The 14,135-nt window shown below is 37.3% G+C and overlaps 1 pseudogene; it reads right to left on the bottom strand.

Moving 5' to 3' along the window:
* Positions 1-939: 939 nt before the first annotated feature.
* On the bottom strand, positions 940-9,974 carry LOC118854801 (annotated as a pseudogene).
* Between the last annotated feature and the right edge of the window lie 4,161 nt (positions 9,975-14,135).

The following is a 14,135-nucleotide window of genomic DNA, read 5'->3' as shown; positions in this document are numbered from 1 at the left end:
TTCTGGTTGGTCTCACTTCCTCAAGTCTCTTAGCACTGCAATTAATCCTTCACTCACTTGTCAAATTAATCTTCCTAAATGGCCAGTCTGACCATATCAACCTCCACCATCCTCATTCAATAAAATCCAGTGGTTCCCTATTACCTCCAGAACCAAACAGAAAATCTTATGTTTGGCTTTCAATGCCCTTCATAACCCGGTCCCCTCTTACCTTTCAAGGCTTCCACCTTACACATTCCGATACACTGCTTGATCTAGTAACACTGGTCTCTTTGCTCTTTTCCAAACAAGACTACAGTTCCCTGACCTCATGCATTTTTACTGGCTGTCTTCTATGTCTTTCTCAGTTCCCCATAAATGTTAATGCCTTCTCTCAGTTGATTACTTCCAATTCATCATGTAGATAGCTTGTTTGTACAGAGCTGTTTTGCATGTTGTCTCCCCAACTAAAACTGTGGCCTCCTTAACAAAAAGAACGGGCTCTTATTTTTACCTATTTTGTATGCCCAATGCTAATCTCAGTACCTGTCAATTCTATCTTCTTAACATCTTTCATATATCTCCCCTTTTCAACTCTGATACTGCCACCAGCCTGGTTCTGGCCCCCATCATCTCATGCATTATTGTTGAAAGAGTTTCCTAGAGAGCAGCTAGGTGGTTCAGTGAGTGGAGCACTGGCTCTGGAGTCAGGAGGACCCGAGTTAAAATGCATCCTCAGAATCTTGACACACTTAGTAGCTGTGTGGCCTTAGGCAAGTCACTTAACCCCAATTACCCTGCCTTCCCCCCCTCCAAAAATAAAGTCTCCTGTTTGGTCTCCCTGCCTCAAGTCTCTCAGCACTGCCATTAACCTTTCACTCAACTGTCAAATTGATCTTCTTTTTTTGTCATAGGCATTTTTATTAACAGAACATTAGAAAATAATCATGGTAGAGACCTTTAGTTCATTCTTCCAATAAGCCTGTTGATCTGGTGTTCCCTGTTACAGCATTTCCACCTTCCACGAAATGTGTAGTCTTTTACTTCATTCTGCCTCATAGAGAAGATAATTTGAAGGGCCACAGGAAGTTGTTGGCAGCTTTGAAGTGCTTGCCAACGTCTAGATCTCATAGATCAAGTCCTCCATGCAGATAATTCCATATTTACCAAGAGATTTTGCAATAAGGGCATTATCCATCAGGGCAATTCCCTGTTTCTTGATCTTGCCATAACCACATTTATATATCAAGTCATTTACAGACTTCAGGTTTGGGTAACCCCATGCAATATATGGTTCCACAATCTTCAGCATGTTAATCAAAGCCTTATTAAGTTTTAAAAAAAGTGCCATTGAAGATTTGGCAAAGACGAAGAAGTTGCAATACTTTTCAGACCTTTGGGCTAACACCAGTGATACCTCTGATTGTGATCACAAAAGCTAACAGGTTCAGCAGGTATAGAGTAGTTGCCAGCTTTGCGTGCCATCCTAGCCAGCTGGATTTCACTTCTGTACATCTATCTGTACTCCTTATGGTAGGCTTTAGTTTTTTCATAGATAACTTTTCTCTGTATTTTACAGATTTTTTAGTAGCCGTCTTCCTCAAGCATTTGGCCTTCAGCATTGCAAAAGCCTTTGGCTTTTTCAGAAGGGATTCTGAAAGGGATGGTAGCTTCTTCTTTTCTTCTACTCCCACCATGATTCTAGCCAAAAAAAGAGTCAAATTGATCTTCTTAAATGGCCAGTCTGAGCATGTCAACCTCTACTCACCCCCAGTCAATAAAATCCAGTGATTCCTTATGAGCTGTAGGACCAAATCTAAAATCCTCTCTTTTCCTTTTAAGGCCCTCCATGACCTGGTGATGCTTAATAAATGTTCATTGGCTGGCTAAAAATCATACTTTGACAAAGGGTACATAGGCTTTACCAGACTGCCAAAGAGGACTAAACATAGAAAGTGAAGAACTACCATTAAGCTACCTGTCGAAATGAAATAATGTGTATTTATTTTGACCTACAACTGTTGAATTAGTTTAATGTGGAAACACTGAGTTGAACTTCAGGATTTTACCTTCTATATATCTTACTGGAGATTTGAATAATGGAGACAAGAATTGTCATTAGGTTCTTTAAACTTCTATAATAACATTTTCAATTAATCAAAGAGTAACTTTGCTCAAAAATTAAGGTATACCCACAGTCATATCCTACCTAACTTTATCTCACTATGGCAATAGGTTTAATAATATGCATGTTGCTTTAGGAGTTGATAATTGTATGCAAACTCTGTTTAATTATTACTGTCTTCATAAAAGCATATTTACACAAGGAAAAATTCTATGAACATTGATGTTTGTTTCTGATGGAGTTTTCTAAAATGAAATTCTCACTTGTATTGATGAAACATTTGAGATTTTCTCTAGAAAAATAATCTGTTGCTGTTGAATCTTCATCCCAGACCTTTCTCTTTATTTGTGTCTCTCTTTGTCTTAGATAATTCCCATCACATGGGATTTTAAGAACTGTGTGTGTGTTTTAACAATCTGGCTAGCAGCTGTTGTGGAGGTGAAAGACCAACAAAAGCCCAACAACAAGAATGCTACCAGCACGCTGCAGAAGCACAGGTTCTTTTGATCTGCTTTAGTAAGGAAAGCAACATTAAGGGGATGACAAGCTTACTTTAATTCGGCATACAAATATCATTCACTTAGTTCAGGGGAAAAAACTAGCCCCCTGAACTTCAGAGCCAAATACAAAGAAAGTACAAACATCAACAGACAGACCTTGTCGGATTCAAATCCCAATACATAGTTACCAGAGTTTAACAAAGTCTCAGCATCTGGGTTTACGAGCTGGAGGGCTCTTAGCTACATCTGCCTGGAGTCTCTGCATCAGCATGCACAACCAAGAGTGAGAGCCCTGCAGAAATAGCTCTATCTTCTCTTCTTATACCGTTTTCAGACATCAGCAAACATCATCTGAATGACCAGAACTTAGACTCCTATGATTGGCTCTTGAGTTAGCCCCTCCCCTTAGTACCCTGGGAGCTTCACACCCATATAGGTTTAGCACCTAATAGGGTTTTGGGCCTGGGGCTTAGCACCTAGTAAGACTCAATGAAATACAATGAATTACTCAAAGGAAACAAAAGCCAAACTCTTCAAGGGCACTTGGTTGAACTAAGTGCTAAGAGTCCATTTTGCTTACCAACACAGTGTGTGTGCACACATTTGCATGTGCCTGTGGGGTGAGGGGGTGGGGGTGGGGTTAATATCATGCCCAGAAGCCTCTGTGCCAAACAGGAAAGACAAGGATACATGTTATAACAATACAGGGAAAAGCTCTTGCTTTGTGACTAACAAAAGCAAAAAGCTCTACTCTGAATTTTCCCTAGGGTGTCTAGAAGTTAAACTGCTATCTCTGCCTAGGAAACACTTAAAAAATATATCCTTTCCCTTATGTGATCTGATAACTCTTTTTGTTGTAGTTCAGTATTTTCAGTCATGTCTGCCTCTTCATGATCCCATTTAGGATTTTCTCAATAAATACACTGGAGTGGTTTGCCATTTGCTTCTTCAGCTCATTTTACATATGAGGAAACTAAAACAAATATGGTTAAGTCTGAGGCCAAATTTGAACTCACAAAATTAAACCTTCCTGAGTCTAGGCACAGCACTCTATCCACAGCACCACTTGGCTGCCTTGATACTTCTTTTTCTTTCTAATTAAATAAAAATGTCCATAACTGAAAAAACTTAACAACTTATCATCCTACATGAAGTCATTACAACTATGATTTATAGCCATAGACCCACACACTATGAGGCAAGTGTTATGGAAAGACCAGCAAAGACCTCTCTTCATAACTTCCAATCATTTTACAATAGGCTTCCTGGTACAGAGAAATGACTATTGGATTTAGAGTCAGATGACTCGGGTTCAAAACTTGCTGCTTCAACTTACCCTCCTTACGATCACAGGTAAGACATTCTAGCTTTACAAGCCTCAGTTTCTTCATGGAAATTGAGCAAGTTGGACTTGATGACTTTTTCAGTGTTTTTTTGGTTTTGTTTTTGCTTGCTCTAAATACACAATCATATATATACATACACATGAATACATATAAACACACACATATGTATATGTGTGCATATGTATATATGTGTGTATGTAAATATACACATATGTACATACATATAAACACATATTTTATATATATATGTGTGTGTATATATGTATATATATTTTAAGGTACTTTTACATGGCTTCCAGTTTTCCCCTGACTTTATCTAAGCATAAATATTTTTATGCACATTTCATATTACCTCAGGATTTTGTATAAATTATACTTTAGAATTCTGGTTTTATTAAGATTTAAAGGAATAAAAAAGCATCTTTAAAGGCAAAGCATTAGGAATTTATAGTATAGGTTCCTGATTGTTTTGAGATGTTTTCTTTCGTCTCTGGCAGTTACCTAGGAAACAACCATGTGACATAGCTCAATTCTTCTTATCTCAGATATACTTGATCATCTTATATTCATGTTATGCCTCCCAAACCTGGTCAGCTCAGTTTCAAAACTGTATACAAATTTTCATTAAGAAAGGATACCTTCCCCTCCTCCCCCCCATCCTAATGTATATACATATTTTGGATGGCCTGAGCATTTAGCTCCTTTACTTTTATACAACATTACTTCCCATTGATGTGCATTATAGCAGTTTTTATTATGCAAGGGTATGGTTTATTATGTTGCTGATGCATCATATTTAGATGGCTATGAAAATTAACTGGTGTGCATGCTCAGCAGCTAATTTCTAACCTCAGAGCTTTGGGATATATGCTGGACACCCATATTTTTAAAAGGCAAAAAAGATTTAGCCAGTTTATTGCTGACCTTTAACTTTATTTTGTTGGAATTTTTATGATGCCACTAAACCTGTTATGTGTAAATAGTAGATACTTAGTGTTGGAAACATCATGGCTGCTGCTTCCCTGCTGAGAATAAGCAAGTCACGGTGGGAGATTGGACCTCACAAGGATTCACCTGGGGGAAAGTAGATGTGGCTTTTTGCTTTTCTTTTTCACATTCTGGATTGATCCGTATTTAGAGCCAAATCTGCAGTGTCCACATTAATGGAACAAAGCTCTGGCACTAATAATACAAGATGGCACATGACCCCAAACATATTCATTTATTGTGTACTTTTTTTTTAGTCTCTCAATTTCCAGGAGTTAGAAACTGATGAAATCATAGAATAAAATCTGTTTATCCAGTTTGCCCTCCTTACATTCCTGTTCAATTTCTCCCTTTCTCTACTACATATTCCATAGTGCAAATCACTTCTAAGAGTCTTGCTGAGCACCATCCTAATACAAAAGTAAGCTGCCTTTTCACTCCTACTGGTTGGTGCCTTTCTTAGAGGCAATTGCCAAGTAGCTAATTATTTTGGCTTAAAAGTTTATCTGTCTTCCAGCTTCTGTTGGGGTAAAGTATGAATCACCATGGATACTCCAGCTATTAAGTGTTAAGTACTGTATTTGCTTGTAGCCTGAGTAGATTTGATTACTGTGTAAGGGCATCATGATTTTGTTTCTTTTAGTTTCATTTCAGGGGCAGCTAGGTGGTGCAGTAGATAAGAGTGCTGGACCTGGAGTCAAGAAGACTCCTCTTCCTATGTTTAAGTCTGGCCTTAGCTGTGTGACTCTGGGCTAGTCACTTCACCCTGTTTGCCTCAATTTCCTCATCTGTAAAATAAGAAGGAGAAGGAAATGGAAAACAAGTCCAGTACTTTTGTCAAGAAAACCCCAAATGGGGTAAGGAGGGGTCAGATAAGATAAAAAGGACTCAATAGCAGCAAATTCATTTTTGACCCATAGAAAACTTAAATACAGGCACTCACTGTCCAAGAATATATAATCCTATCTAGTAGATGATGGCCAGATCCTGGGTTTCTACTTCCACACAAAAATAGGAATACCTGGATAGGGACCTTGATTTCATTAGCATAGGGAACTCCCCGATAAGAAATCCTTCAGGTTGGCACCTTTGGTGAAATATATACCACTGGTAGCTGCCTGAGCATCTGAGAGGTCAAAAGAATTGTCCAGCATCCCCAACAGTACATGGGAGGGGTGGGACTTGCACTCAGATTTTCCTGGTTTAAACTTTAGCTCTTTGTCTATGATTCTATTTTGTCATTCTGAAACATAAAGATTAAAAAAAATTAAGTGAGGCTTTTCCATCTCTATTCACGACTGTTGCCTGCAGTGGATTTGGACCAAGGATAGTTACCCTAATCAATGGATCCTGCTATCTTTTGTATGGTAGGAGCAATATACTACAGGGGTTGTTAACTAGACATAGAATCAAGAAGACCTAGGTTCAGATCCCAACTTTGATGTTTTCTAACTATATGAGTCAAATCACCTCACCTACTATTTCACAGTTAGTAAACTGTCATCATTTGGAGTCTAGTTTGTATCATTACTATTAGCCATAATGCCTTCTTAGACATTTTGCAGGGGTTAAAGTGATTCTGCTCATCAAGCACTGTTGTTTGAGGGATGTAATCTTGAGAAGCACTAGGGATTTACGGAGAATTTTCCAAGAGGATTCTACATAATGATGTTATTTTTAGTTTTTCTTAATTGCCTTACATGGGGCACCCAAAGAAGTAAGGAAGGATGAATGAATACTAAAGACCTGTGTGGTTTGTGAATATCTTTACATGTAATATTTAAATCTTCATTTTCCAAAATAAAGGAAAAAATCAGCATTAGTCATTCTACAGTTTGATGTTTTAAATTCTTTAATTTTTTAAAGTAAGAAGTCAATAACAAAGTTAGAGAAACATTATATTATATTCACATCCATATGATGTAGCCTAACTCATGTCTTATGAAAAATAAAAGTTAAAGCAAGTATAGAGAAAAACGCAGTTTCCTCCAAATAAAACATGGTTAATAGATTCTGATGCATGATTGACATTTTTTTCCAAATCAACAACTTCCCTCCTCTGTAGTCTTTTCCCTATCCTGAGTAAAGGAAGGAGAATACAGTTTCTTCCTTTTTCCCCTCATCCCCCTCCTTTTTTATTCTCCTTCCACATCTCCACTCTCTTTTGCTTTACTCCTTTTCCCCTCTTCCCTTCTTCTTTTCTTTACTCTTCCCTTCTTTCCATTCTATTTCTTTCCTATTTTTCCTTCTTTTCTTTGTTTTTCTCCTTTGTGCATGTAGGGGAAGATGCTCAAGTTATGTAAGTCTTTAGGGAATCTAGAACATTCTAATTAAGAGCCTGGCCTTTTCTGTTTTTTTTTTTTTTTTCTGTTTTCTTGTAAAGTATATTAATTACTATGGAAATTGTAGTATACCTTGTAAGGATAGAGCTTAATGAGTTTTACAGGTATAATACACAACTAATTTGTTTAACAATTAGAATTTATATCATCGTGAAATGGCAGATTGTACATGATTGTTGCATGATTGTTTATATGACATAAATACACATATATTTTGAAAATATTAATCACGACCATTTCCATGAACACTCTATAGAAAATACAACACCAGCTCCATCTAGTGGCCATATGTGTGTGTGCGCGCGCGCGTGTGTGTGTGTGTGTGTGTGTGTGTGTGTGTATACACACACACGCGCACGCACACACATACGTCTCCTACAAAAGATCCATTTTGTGGTTTTCCTTGTTTCTGTTGTTCTTTATGAAGTATCAACTCTGCTTTTACCTTTCCACTAATTCCCTTTAAAAAATAAGTTTAATTCATCACTTAATACTTTCAACATAAAATATGTACTAATCCATTTATTTATATATATATTAATTATTATATTTATCTAATTAACAAAGCTAGATTGTATGTTGGACAATGTAAAATCCTCAGGATATATGCTAAAATTCCCATTTTTTTTCTAATTTAAGTCGATAATATCTCCACGAGTATAAAAATGTGAAATTCAATGGGAATAATAAAAATTATATCCAATCTCTTAGAATAGCTGGATTCAGTAATCTAAAATTATATTCTTTGAACTTGGAACAGAAAATCAATTCAATTTAACAAATATTGAATAAAACACCTGCTATGTGTCAAGCATTTTGCTAGATAGTGGAGATACAAAGACAAATGCATTTACTCTACAAACTAAAAATCCATTATATTTATGCCAAAGATCACATGGCTAGTAAGTGCCAAGTATCTGAGGTCTGATTCAAACTTAGGTCCTCCTGATTCCAGGGCCAATGATCTATTCACTACACCACTTCGAAAATCCATTTAAAGAGACCTTGAAATACAGTGTTTCAGAGACTCATGTTCTTAAAAGTGTTAGTGTTCCCCATACTGAGGCCAATTACAACTCCTCTATATCTTATTATTAGACAGTTTCTCTGTCTGGGGGGAAAAATCATCCTCAGTGGCCAAACTTAAAATACACATACATATACCTATCCAAAATTTCATATTACTTTGAAAACAACATTTAGGCTTTGATTCATGGAACTTCCAAATTAATTACTTATTTAATGATTGACTAACTAATACATCCTATAATGCCCAAGATTTCCAATAAATAGAATCTAAACTCCTTGAATCCAGGGATTTCGTTTTTGTTTTTTTATCTATATATACCATAATACAAGGAAAATTAGGAACCCCTGAGAAACCCCTAGCTACTGACAAGCACCCCCAGAAAGAATGGACTCAGATATCTTTGGCATTTAGCAAACTCGCTGGGACTCCATGACTCCACCAAGGAATCTCAATAGATAGGACCATCCCAGTGAGAGATAACTTGACAGACCCTTCCTGGGAGATATCCCTGGGACTCCGTGACTCCACCAAGGAATGTAAATGAGATTATCCCACTAGTACGATTACCTGACTGAATCTTTTGATCAGCCAGGACCTTTGTTCCTGTTTCTTCCCCGACTCTGTACCCCCATATCCTATATAAGCCAAGCCGTCACCCCAACACATTTGCCTTTGATTTGTGGTGCCGTACCCCGATGGCCGCCGGCTAATAAATTCTCACAAGAGTTTTGAGAATAGCAGTATCCTACAAATCACCCTTCCTACTTCCAACCCAATTGCTATAAGCATTGAATGAGAAATCATTTTGGAAAAAAGCTAGTCTTTCTGATCATCATCAGTAATGTCAAGCAAAGTGGGACATTTTGCTATCTTTTTCTTTTGGAGTGCTTCTCAGCACTAAGGCAATCAAGTGCCTTTGAGTTTTGCCTTTGATTGAATCAAGAGTCTTTGATGACTTGCTTAAGTCACAAGAAAGTTTAAGTCACATGAGTTTGAGTCACATGGTTGTGATGCCCTCTGACCCTGAAGAAGCATAAATATATTATATATATAATATATGTATATATATATACATATACGTGTATACATATATATATGTATACATATATACATACATACATATATATATATATATATATATATATACTTAGTGGTTAGCATTTTGCTTATTGCTCATTGGAAGAGTGTTCATGTGGATACTCTGGGTAGCCATTAAGGAGCCCCCTGGCTTTGAAAACGCAGATGTTGGTGCTTCTCTCTCTGCTATGTATGTATTGCTATGGATAGACAATTAGAAGCCTTGCCTGCTGATTAGTGTTATTTGCTCTGTTTATATAATTTCTGCTTGTAGTTTCTGTTTGGGTTTCCTCTGAAGTTCAGGGTGCTGACTTTTTCCCCTGAAATAAGTGAACGATATATGTATGCTTAATTAAAGTGAGATTGTAAACCCCTTAAAGTTGCTTTCCTTAGAAAAGCAGATCAAAGATCCTGTGCTAGCAGCCCTCCTGTGTGCTGGTGATATTGGTCTTACACCCCCACAGCAGCTACCAGCAACATTGTTGTTACATCAGCACCAGCAACTACTGACCAACTGCTATCAATTGGCAAATGAACACAAGAGCCGTACACCAATGATCCTGCTTCCAGCTCTACTCTACTAGCCATCATCAAGGGAAGAAAAACCTGTGGAAAATGTCATCCATCTCCAACAACTGCTAGGTGAACCACGATAGTTAAAGCAGCAAGGTATTCTGAGGGTGAGACAAAAATCATCAAAATATGGAGCACAATGTCCCTTGAGCCCTGAATCCAAGAACTTGAGGATAGCATGTTCCATTCCACTACCTGTAACTGTCAGACTAAGAAGCAACCCCTGTGGAAATGTAGCCTGGTAGATATACTGAAATGGTTTGCCATTTCCTTCTCCTGCTCATTGTTCAGATGAGGGAACTGAGGCAAGTTGAGTTAAATGACTTGCCTAGGATTACCCAGCTAATAATTGCCTGAAGCTGGATTTGAACTCAGGTCTTCCTGATTCCAGGCCCAGCACTCAATCCACTGCACCACCTAGATGCCCCATCAAAGTCCTTAGCACTGGCAAACAGTTTGGCTTATGTGATTTTATTAATGGAAATCTTATTAAAGAAAATGCATTATTACCATCTGTTTTGTTACTGCTCCCTTGGATCATGTCGCTGAAACTTTCCATATGAGTTGTTTCCTCATATTGTAATGGAATCTCCTTGGGCATAGAAACTGCCTTAATTTTCCATTTGTATCCCTAATACCTTGTATCCTGAAAACATTGAAAATAGATAACATGGAAACAGGGGCCAAGAAATGAGCTCAATCAGAAAACAATGTTGTGCCATCTGGCATAGGCTAGAGAAAAATTTGGACACATGAGGCCCAGGGGTGGTATCCATAAACCACATTAGAAAATAAGAAATTTGTGTGCCTTTCTCCAGCCTCTTCTTATCCCATCATGGGCAGAGTTTCAATTGCCCTGCCTTATTAATGACTCTGTATAGATCTATTATTTGACTTTGGCTTAAGAAACTATCTGTACAGAGCCTACCCAGTAAGGATACATTGATATCTTCCCTCCCTTATCTCTGCCAGAAGCTATGGTCCTCTGGTCCTAGACCTTCAGCAATCATAATCCACAAAGTCTGAGGGATTCTCAGTCTCAGAATTTAGCTGTTCTGATTGGTGGGCAAGGGATAGAAAAACTCTCCTCAATTCACTTCTAGTCCCAGAACTGCTTTCATAATTCCATTCAGTAATTCATTGGGACACCAGGTAGGCACTGATGAAGTTCCCCCCATCCTCCTTCAACTCTTTTTTTCTTGTTCTGTGTACAGTAATCCAATCAATAATAATAACTGCAAAGATAATGACTGGAATGGAGTCCTATGGCTCCACTCATAGTCTTTGGACCAATTACCTAGATCAAAACTTCCTCCTTGGTAACTAGTACTCTAGATGTGGTATATCCTGTTATTCAACTAGAAGATCCTTGAGGACAGGCATAGTCTCATTTTTGTAGTTGATTCCCCTGTCAATAAACCTCGTCGGTTGTTAAGCATTTATTAAGTTGCTACTGTGAGCCAGGCACTGTTGTAAGCATTGTAATACAAAAAAGAAGCGAAAGAAAATCCCTGCCTACAAGTTTCCTAATTGATGAAATAAGAAGTGAACACACATGTAGAAACAAGGTTTATATAAGATTACATAGGAAATGATTAACAGAGGAAGACATTAGAATTGAGTGGTTGGGAAGGGCTTTCTGTAGAAGGTAGAATTTTAGTTGGGACTGGCAGGAAGACAGAGAAGTCAGGAGGTAGAAATTAGGGGAGAGATCATTACAAGCATGGGGAACAGCAAGAGAAAATTCTTGGAGTTGAGAGATGAAATTCTTTGCTCAAGGAGGTCAGTTATATGACTGAAAAGTACCTGGGTTTGGGGGCTGGAGTATAAGTTGTAAAAGACTGAGCAGGTGAAGAAGGAGGGGTAGATTATGAAGAATTTTGAACAAAAAACAGAGATTACATATTTGATACTGAAGGCAATAAAGAACCACTAGAACTTCTTGAATAGAGAGTTGACACAGTTGGACGTGCACTTAAGCAAACTCACTTTGGTGGTTGAATCAGGCAGACTCCCAAGAAGCTATTTCAAAAGTCCAGGAATAAGGTGATGATGAAGAGCATCTGGGTGGCACAGTGGATAGAGTGGTAGACCTGGAATCAAGGAGACTGTTCTTCCTGAGTTCAAATCTGGCCTCAGACACTTAGTTCCATTACCCTGGGCAAGTCACTTAATCTTGTTTGCTTTAATTTCTTCATCTTTCAAATGAGCTGGAGAAGGAAATGGAAAACCACTACAATATCTTTGCCAAGAAAACCCCCAATGGGGTCATGACTGAAAAATGACAACCATGAGATGATGACTGTCTGTACCAGGGTGGTAACAGTATTAGAGGAGAAAAGTGGCATATTTGAGAAATGTTCCAAAGGTACATCACACATTGCCTGGCACCTTGTAGATACTCAATAAATGTTTCTTGAGGAATTGATTCACTACTGTTTTCCCATGTTCTCCAAAGAAAATTCCACCTAGGTAGAAAAGAGGCATGCACACAAATATATAAATAGGCATTTTCTGAGTCCTTACTGTGTTCTTTTTCTATAAAAGTGAGAAACAAATCCTGCTATGTTCAACAGTGTCATTAATAATAATAATAATAATAATAGCATTTATATACTGCTTAGAGGTATACAAAGAATTTTATTGTTATTAATTCACTTGATCTTTGCAATAACCCTTGAAAGTAGGTGCTATTATTATCAGTATTTTACAGAAGAGAATATTAAGGCAAAAAAAGATTAAGTGTCTTGCCCTGGTTCACATAGCCAGTAAGTATCTAAGACAGGATTAATACTCATCTTAACTCCAAATTCCCCACTCTTTCCATTGTACCACCTTGCACTCTATTGACAGAAATGCAGGCACAAAACCATGAAGTGACCATATGTTTCAGTAGCTATAGATGGAACTTCCCAAGTGGAGTCTGAATGTCAAAATTTCTAGAAAGCCATGTAGTTGAGGTAATTACATAGTGAATGGCAATTCATGCAGAGAACTCCAAGACAGAGAATACCACAGTTTTTGTTTTGTTTCGTTTTACAATGAGAATGCAGCTGTCTTAATGGAAAGAAATAACTCATCATAAAATAACTGAAGTAAATCCATATTTGTTGTGGTCATCAGGCATGTGTGAATAGTCTTTTTTTGTTGTTGTCTTATTCTGAAATGTCAATTTAGAAAAGATTGTGCCAATATAAAATGTCATGATTTGCTGCTGTCCACAATGTGACAAATTATGGCAGATATAATAAAAATATTTTGAGATTCCATTAGGGATAGCTAACCTTTCATTTTGATTTTCATATATTAAGCATAACCAATTAGAAGCAAATGTCCAAGGACCCTGTTAAAATAAGCTCTTACATTACATGTACAGAATCCCTCTGCTTTGCAATGAGCCCCAGTGGGGTGCTTGACAATCTATGGAAGCCAATTTATAAGGATTTCAGAAATATTAATTTTGGATATGACAGAAGGTAGAGCATTCCCACATTCTGACCTATCTAGAGAGTGGCATTTCTAGCATTTACATGAGTAAAATAGCTGGATATGAAGGATGTATGGCCTAGACTTTACTTTTCTTAAAAGAATAAAAATATTGAAACTAGTCAGGAGAAGGGACAGGAAATAATTGGAATAACCTGAACTGATCCCTTGATTAGCTTTTTTTATTTATCTAAGGTTGCTTAAATATGACAATTTTTCTAATATAATGCCCTAGAACTTCAGACTAGTCTGGATGTCATTATTTTGAAAAGCAAAAGTTAATCAGTTTTGAACCCACACAATTATAAGAAAAAATGTTTTGAAGATAAAAGGACTATTGGATTTCTTCAAATCTGAAGTTGTTTTGGGACTACAAAAGCACACTTTTAAAAGCTGCAGTTTAAAAAAGTGAATTCATTCAGTTAGTTGTTCAACGAATATTTATCAAGCATTTACTATGTGCAGCAAATATTATACTAGGTGCTACAGATGATAAACAATTTACATCAGACATAGATGGTCATTGCCTTAAAGTCCATCTAGGGAAAAGACACATATAGGCAAAATCAAGCACGCAAGATTTCATAACAAGAGCATTAGGGATGTGTGAAACCAAGTACTGTGAAAGGTCTGATGGGGAGAATTGCTACTGAATGAGAATAGAAAAGGCTTCATAGTAGAAGTGATATT

This window comes from Trichosurus vulpecula, chromosome 6 (assembly GCF_011100635.1).
Source record: "Trichosurus vulpecula isolate mTriVul1 chromosome 6, mTriVul1.pri, whole genome shotgun sequence".
Taxonomy (NCBI): Eukaryota; Metazoa; Chordata; class Mammalia; order Diprotodontia; family Phalangeridae; genus Trichosurus; species Trichosurus vulpecula.
This window is presented reverse-complemented; position numbering and strand designations above follow the sequence as displayed.